This window comes from Sapajus apella, unplaced genomic scaffold (assembly GCF_009761245.1).
Source record: "Sapajus apella isolate SASKATOON/1434 unplaced genomic scaffold, GSC_monkey_1.0 scaffold2270, whole genome shotgun sequence".
NCBI classification, from domain to species: Eukaryota; Metazoa; Chordata; class Mammalia; order Primates; family Cebidae; genus Sapajus; species Sapajus apella.
The window spans coordinates 1,437-9,293 of NW_022439196.1; the positions used below are offsets into that span (position 1 = coordinate 1,437).

The 7,857-nt window shown below is 48.5% G+C and overlaps 1 pseudogene; it reads right to left on the reverse strand.

The window, feature by feature from the left end:
• Positions 1–1,174: 1,174 nt before the first annotated feature.
• On the reverse strand, positions 1,175–3,032 carry LOC116547175 (annotated as a pseudogene).
• Positions 3,033–7,857: the final 4,825 nt, after the last annotated feature.

Here is a 7,857-nt window from a genome sequence, read left to right on the forward strand (position 1 = left end):
CCACAGGCGCCTCCCTGTGGCCCAAGGCAGACACCCTCCAGCTGGCAGCCCTGGCAGGAGCTATTTTGCATAAAGTGAAAAGCCCTGAAGATCATGTACTCGGGGTTATGTACAGGGGCTGGGAGGAGGAAGACTGTCCCTGCGTCCCCCTCCCAGCTGTCCCCTGGCACCAGGAGGGAGCTGCGGGGGTAGTGGGTATGTATAAGAGGAGCAGGCCTCATTATGCCCGAATTGGAAAGGATGAAATGGCTTTACCCGGGAGGAGATAACCATCCTGCTCTCCATTGTGAACCCACATGCTGTCCATGTCCTGAGGGGGTCCTGTGAGTCCTGAATCTTCTCCAGGGTCCCACACCTGCCTGTGGCAGCTGTGGAGGGACCCGGGGGCTGGGGACAGGGCTGGGGAGCCCCCCTCCAGCCAGGGTGTCCAGGCCTGGACTCTGGGGCGGAGGCACTGACGGGGCAGCCTGGGTGGCATCAGAGTCCAAGCCGGGTGAGGTGGGTCAGGACACCCGTGGGGCTGGGAGTCAGGGCAGGGGTAGCAGAGGTGCCAGTGGGGGGCAGTTAGAGGAGAGGAGCCTCAGCCTCGGGTTGGTTCCGTGGGAGTGGCCTGTATGATCTTCTGGGCACCGTGGAGACCTTCAACTGCAGGTAGAACGGATGCAGGTGGCGGTTGCAGGTCCACTGGGAACCGCTGCCTGGGTCCCAGAGGCTGGTGCTGGGGCAGGTGTGGCCTGAAGCTGCTGGACAGCATGGGCGGGGTGTTCTGCACACAAACCCTGGAGGGTAAGACGTGTGCATAGCAGGCGGGAGGGCAGCTGTGGCCTGGAGGGCGGGAAGAAGCTGTGGTCCTGGAAGAGCTGCATGACCAGGGCCCGGCTCTGGTCCAGGGCACCGCAGTGAGGAGGATGGCATCTTCTCCAACTCCAGCTCTCCAGCCAGTACTTGGCGTCTGTACCTGTAGGGGCAAAGGGGAAGCTGCCCCCTCGCACTTGGCACTCTTGGGGGTGTTGGGCTCCGGGCTGCAGCTGGAGCACCTTCTCATCTGCACTGGGGCGAGGTGAGGTCCTCAGGTGCAGGATCCTAATCTGCGGGGTTCCCTCTGCCCCTCCTACCGAAGCTCATTTTCGCTGGTGCAGGCCCCGCTCCCCAGGTGGCTCAGCCCAGCTGCTGCCTAAGAAGGCGCTAGTGCCCCGCTTTCTCTCCTGTTGGGAGGGGCTGTGAGGACTGAGGGGCCTAGTGGCTCCAGGCCACCCACACTTTCAGGTCTCTTGCACCAGCAGGTGGCAGGATCCATGGCGAGGAACCAGGTTGCCTTGGAAGGTGTCGCTGGGCCCTGGCCCCAGCCCCAGGGGGTGAGGTCGTAGGGGGCCTGCTGTGCTGCCATGACCAGATTTCTGGGCCTTGAAGATTCCTGGGCCCAGTGAGAAGAAGGTGGCTGCCAAGGTTGAGGAGGAAGCAGGCAGAGGGTAGAGGAGGAAGACAGGGTGGGACCATAGCATTTGCCAAATGCTGCAGGTAGATCTGGGGGCCCTGGGAGCTCAGGGTCCAGCAAGCGCTGGCAGGAGGTAAAGGAGGAAAGGATGACAGCTGAAAACACCTTCCGACCAAAGCCCTTGTTCCCCTCTGAGTCCTCCTCAAAGCTGTCCCCACTCTCACTGTTGGTCATCTGCTCCATGCACTGTAGATCAATGTCAGTGGTGCCCAGTCAGCAGTGACATCATCATCCCCTTCCTCATCACGGATGACCATGTGGTCCTCATCCTGGCTGTGTCCTCACTGGCCACATGCTGCCAACAAGAAGCTTAGGTGGGCAGCAGTGGGGCTGCCTGCTGGCCACCAAGTTACCTCCCTCACGAGGGGCTGCAAAGGGGCCTGGAGCTCCATACTGGGTAGAAGGCTTTGGGCCAGAGTAGAATGCAGCACCAGACACCACCTGCATCAGTTCCTGATGGTCCATTTCCCCCTCATCTAGGCTGTGTACCCCACTGTGGGAGAAGGCTTGGGGCTGGGCTGAGCCAGCTTCCCTGACAGTGTGCAACCATTCTTTCCCACAGAAGCTGCTCCTTGGTATCTGAGCTCAGGAGTGTCTGGGCTGCAACTGACAGTTGCCCAGAAGACACCCCAGGGGCAGTGGCAGTGCCCATCTCTGACAAGCTCCACTCCCATGAGCCCTTGTGCCCTCCTGCTGGCCCCAGGCTCGTGGGCTTGGCCTCCAAACTGGACTTATTTTGGTCCATGTTGCAAGTGGGCCACCTTCACCTGGGAGTCAGGTTGTCGTACTTCTGCTTCTCATTGGGCACCAGGGTGTCCACCATTCGCCCAGGATCTGGCTGATGGTCCGGTTGTCCTGGTTGGGGTGATGCTGATGGGCCCTGCCAGGGCCTGGTGCCGCTGGCTGAAGATCATGACTGCCACTTATGGGTCCCTGGATGTAGTCCTTGTCCCATTTGTTAGTGCTGCATCTGTCCTTCTCAGAAGATGAGTCCTGTTCCTTGGGCAGGGTACTGTGGGACTGGGTCTGACATTTCCTGGGCTGTAGAGGCAACCGGGTGTCAGGAGACATGACAGAGAGGAAGGCATCATCATCGTCCTTCTCTATCTCACTGTCTAGCTGAGGCTCCCCTGAGGGTCCTGGGCCTCCTCCTCTGTGGTGGGAGGCAAGCCCTTAACAGGTTCTACCACCCCCAAAGTATGTGGGGGTCTGGGTCCTAAGCGTTCAGAGAAGGTGGTTCCAGGGGGCTGCCCAGGGTCAGCACTCTCTGTCCCACCTGGTGGCTGCCCATGTGCAACAACTGCTGACTCGGCAGATTCTTCACTCTCATTGGAGGCTAGCAGGTTTCTGGGCCTTGCACGGCTGCAGGGGGGAGTCAGACTGGTGGGTGCCAGGAAGGAGATGGAGTCAGGAAGGGCATGCAGTACCAGGGGAACACAGCCACAGAGCCAGGTTCCATGTTCTTCCACACGAACATGCGGAGGCCAAGGGAGGCTGCACTGGATGCAGGCATCAGGGGCCGGTGGGCTGAGTACATGGTCTAGGCAGGCATTTCCGGGAAGGGGCTCAAATCTCCTCAGCCCCCTCCTCAGCCAAGGCAGTTGGGCCCCAGGAGGGGGGAATGGGAGGGGAATGGGAGGCCAAGCCTCAAGTTTTTGTTTTTGTTTTATTTTATTGAGATGCAGTTTGGCTCTTGTTGCCCAGGCTGGAGTGCAGTGGTGTGATCTCAGCTCACTACAACCTCTGACTCCTGGGTTCAAGCAATTCTTCTGCCTCAGCCTCCCAAGGGGCTGAGATTACAGGTGTGCACCACCACACCCAGCTAATTTTTTTGTACTTTTAGCAGAGACCAGGTTTCACCATGCTGGCCAGGCTGGTCTCAAACCCCTGACCTTATGATCTGCCCACCTCGGCCTCCCAAAGTGTTGGGATTACAAACATGAGCCACCATGCCCGGCTAATTTTTAAAAGTAGTTATACAGCCTTAGGCCTTACAACAGTTATGTCTTTCGTCCGTTTTAAGTTGAGACTCACATATGGTTTGATATAAAGATCTAATTTCATTTTTCTGGACGTGGTCACATTTATTGATTTGTGTAGTTGCATCATCTGTGCATTCCAAGAATAAATTCCACTTGACCGTGTGGTACTTAATGTGCTGTCTGACTCAGTTTGCTAGTATTTTGTTGATTTCTGTGCCTCTGCTCATCACAAATGTTGGTCTACGATTTCCTTTTCTCCTAGTGTCCTCTTCTGGCTGCGGTATCATAATGATACTAATACAATACGCATCTGAATGTCTTCTTCAAATGCATTTGGAACTGTACTCTCCTGGCTGGGCATGGTGGCTCATGCCTGGAATTCCAGCACTTTGGGAGGTTGAGGAGGGAGGATCACCTGAGGTCCAGTTTTGAAGGCCAGCCTGTCCAACATGGCAGAACCCCATCTCTACTAAAAACACAAAAATTAGCCAGGCATAGTGGTGCGTGCCTGCAATCCCAGCTACTTGGGAGGCTGAGGCAGGAGAATCACTTGAAGAAAAAAAGGGTGTGCTCTCCTCTTCAATTATTTGGAAGAGTTTGGAAAGTACTTCTTTATTATTTTCATTTCATTTATTTATTTATTTAAGACAAGATATTGTTCTGTCACCCAGGCTAGAGTGAAGTGACATGATCTCAGGTCACTGCAACCTCCACCACCCAGGCTCAAGTGATCCTCTCACCTCAGCTTTTTAGCTACCTGGGACCACAGACATGCACCACCATGCCTGGATTTTTTTTGTACTTTTAGTAGAGATGGGGTCTCACTGTTTGTCCAGGCTGGTCTCAAACTCCTGAACTCAAGTGATCTGCCTTCCTCAGTCTCCCAAGCTTCTGGGCTTACAGGCACAAATCCCTGTGCCTGGCCTATTATTTCCATTTTAAATGTTTTGTAGCCTTCCTGAGTGAAGTCACCTAGTACTGCCTGTTCTTAGGTAGCATTTTTTTGTTACTGATTAAACCTCCTTACCTATTAGTAAGTAGTCTTTTCAGATTTTCGGTTTCTTCCTGATCCAATCTTTGTAGATTGTGTGGTTATAGGAATTTATTAACCAAGGTTATCCAATATTTTTTTTAGGTTATCAAGTTTTGTTGGCTTATAAGTTTTCATAGTAGTCTCAGGGTCATTTGTATTTCTTTGGTATCAGTAATAATGTGTCCTCTTTTATTTCTGATTTATTTGTTTGAGTTTTCTCTTTTTTTCTTAGTTTCTCTAAAGGTTGTTCCTTTATTTATCTTTTGAAAAAACTGACTTATTTCATTGATTTTTTTCTATTGTTTCTCTAGTCTATATCTTATTTATTTCTGCTATAATTTTTACTATATTCTTGCTTTTACTGACTTCATGCTTGGTTTTTCCTTTTCTCTTTGAGATATGATTATATTATTTGATCTATCTTTTTGTTTAATATAGGCTTTTATTGCAATAAAATTCACTCTTAAACTGCTTTTGCTGTATTCCATAACTATTGATATGTTTTTTATCTTCACTTGTGTCAAAATATGTATATTTTTAAATTTTAAATTTTAATTTCTTAGGGTACATAGCAGGTATACTTATTTATGGGGTACATTAGATATTTTGATACAGGCGTACAATGTGTAATATCACATCATGGTAAATGGGGTATGTATCACTTCAAGCATTTTGTCCTTTGTGTTACAAGAAATCCAGTTATACTCAGTTATTTTTAAAAGTACAATTAAATTGTTATTGTGCTATCAAATACTGGGTCTTATTTATTCTTTCTAACTGTTGTGCTATCAAATACTAGGTCTTATTTATTCTTTCTAACTGTTGTGCTATCAAATACTAGGTCTTATTTATTCTTTCTAACTATATTCTTGTATCTATTAACTATCCTCACTTCCCCCGACTCCTACTACTCTTCCAAGCCTCTGGTAATCATTATATCATTATTTCATTCTCTATCTCCATGAGCTCAGTTGGTTTTTTTCTTTTGATTTGTTTGAGATGAAGTCTCACTCTGTCACCCAGGCTTGAGGGTGCAATGCCGGGATCTCAGTTCACAGCAAACTCTGCCTCCTGGTTCAAGCAATCCTCCTGCCTTGGCCTCCCAAAGGACTGAGATTGCAGGCATGGGCCACCTCACCTGGCCTCATAAGTTTAAAATTTCATCTTCTGAATACTCATGGCTGGACATGATGGTGGGCACCCGTAGTCCTGGCTGCTAAGGAGGCTGAGGTGGGAGGCTCACCTGAGTCCAGAAATTCAAGGCTTCAGTGACCTATACTTGTGCCAATACACTCCAGCCTGGGGAACAGAGCAAGACCCTATCTCAAGTAAATAAGTACCATTTTATTTATATTAAGTATAATACATTCTTTTCTTTTCTTTTTTTTTCGAGGTGGAGTTTCATTCTGTCACCCAGGCTGGAGTGCAGTAGTGTAATCTTTTGGGGTAAGTCTTTGGCAACAAATTCTCTTAAATTTTCTTCTTTTGAGAATGTCTTCATTTCCCTTTAATTCCTGAAGGATATTTTCACTGCATATAAGATTCTGGGCAGGTTGCAGTGAACCAAAATTGCACTACTGCACTCCAGCCTGGTGGCAGAGCAAGACTCTGTCTCAAAAAAAAAAAAAAAAAAAAAAAAGATTCCAGGCTGATGGTCCCTTTGCTTCAGCACTTGAAAAATATGGGGTGCCACTTCATTTTGGCTCCATCACCCCCGAAGGGAAATCTGCAGTAATGCAAATGGTTTTCCCCTATGGAGTATTGGTATTGGTATTGGTATTGGTATTGGTATTGGTATTCGTATTGGTATTGCTTTCTCTGGTTGTTTTGCTTTGTCCTTAGTTTTTAGAAATTTAAGTGTAATGTCCCTTGGCATGATTGCTTTGGGTTTTCCTTATTTGAGATTCATTTTGAATCTGCAGTTTTGTGTCTCTTGCCAAATTTGAGGAGTTTTAGCCTTTGTTGAATACTTTATCAGCCTTGCATGCTTTCTCCTCTCCTTCTTAACCACCAGTGACACAAATGTCAGGTCTTTTGTTGCAGTCCCACATGTACCTGAGACTCTGTCCTTTTTTTCTTTTTCAGTCTATTTTCTCTATTGTTCAGACTGGGTACTTTCTGTTGTTCTGTCCTGCCGTTCCCTGGTTCTTTCCTCTGTCCCCTTCATCCTGCTCTTGAGCCCATCCTCTGAGTCTATACTTCAGTTATTGCATTTTTTACTTCTAAAATTTCCATTCCAATTTCTTTATATCTTCAATTTCTTTCCTAAGACTTTCTCTCTTTTTTTTTGCTGAGGTTTTTTTATTTTTTCATTTGTTTCAAGCACATTGGTTGTTTGCTGAAGCATCTTTATGGTGGCTGCTTTACAATCTTTGTGAGCTAATTCTAACATCTCTGCCATCTGTTGGCATCAACATTGTCCCTTTTCACTTAAGTTGCATTCAACAGTCTCAGTCCATTTTATCATATTAAGAACCATTTTCCTGGTAATGAGTGGTTTTCTATTGAAACCTGGACATCTTCATATTATGAGACTCTGGGTGTTATTTAATTTTTCTGTTTTTCAAACAGCTTTATTGAGGTATAACTGATACCCAAGAAACTCCATATTTAAAGTGGGCAGTTTGATGAGTTTTGACATATGTCTATATAGACCCATGAAACCATCACCACAAGCAAGGTAATAAACACACCCATCACTTCCCAAAGTCTTCTCTACTTTTTTTTTTCTTTTTGAGACAGGATCTTGCTCTGCCACCCTGGCTGGAGTGCAGTGGCACAATCTCAGTTCACTGCAACCTCTGCCTCCCAGGTTCAAGCAGTTCTCCCACCTCAACCTACCAAGTAGCTGGAATTACAGGCACCCACCACCATGCCTGGCCAATTTTTGTATTTTTGGTAGAGACAGGGTTTTGTGATGTTGGCCAGGCTGGTCTGGAACTCCTGGCCTCAAGTGATCCACCTGCCTTGCCCTCCCAAAGTGCTAGGATTACAGGCGAGAGCCACCGTGCCCGGCCTCAAAGTCTTCTGTTGTTGCTTTTGTAAACACTGTGGTGTTGTGCTGTTGTTACTGTTTTTTGACACTGCTCTGGCCTCTTGTTACTGCAAGGTAAGGTCCAGGTTCCCCACTCAGTCTCCATTTAGACCCAAGGGAGCTCTTTTTCTTTTTACTGGGCAGGGTCTGGCTCCCCTTGTGGTTTCTGCTGACACCCCATTGGGGTGGCCTCATTACCACTGGGTGGTAGTGAAGATCCAGGCTCCCCCACTTTGCCTCCTCTGACACTCCCCAGCAGGAAGGGGGAGGGCTCTTCATTACTGGCAGGTGGAGTGGAAGCTCAGGCTGTCCC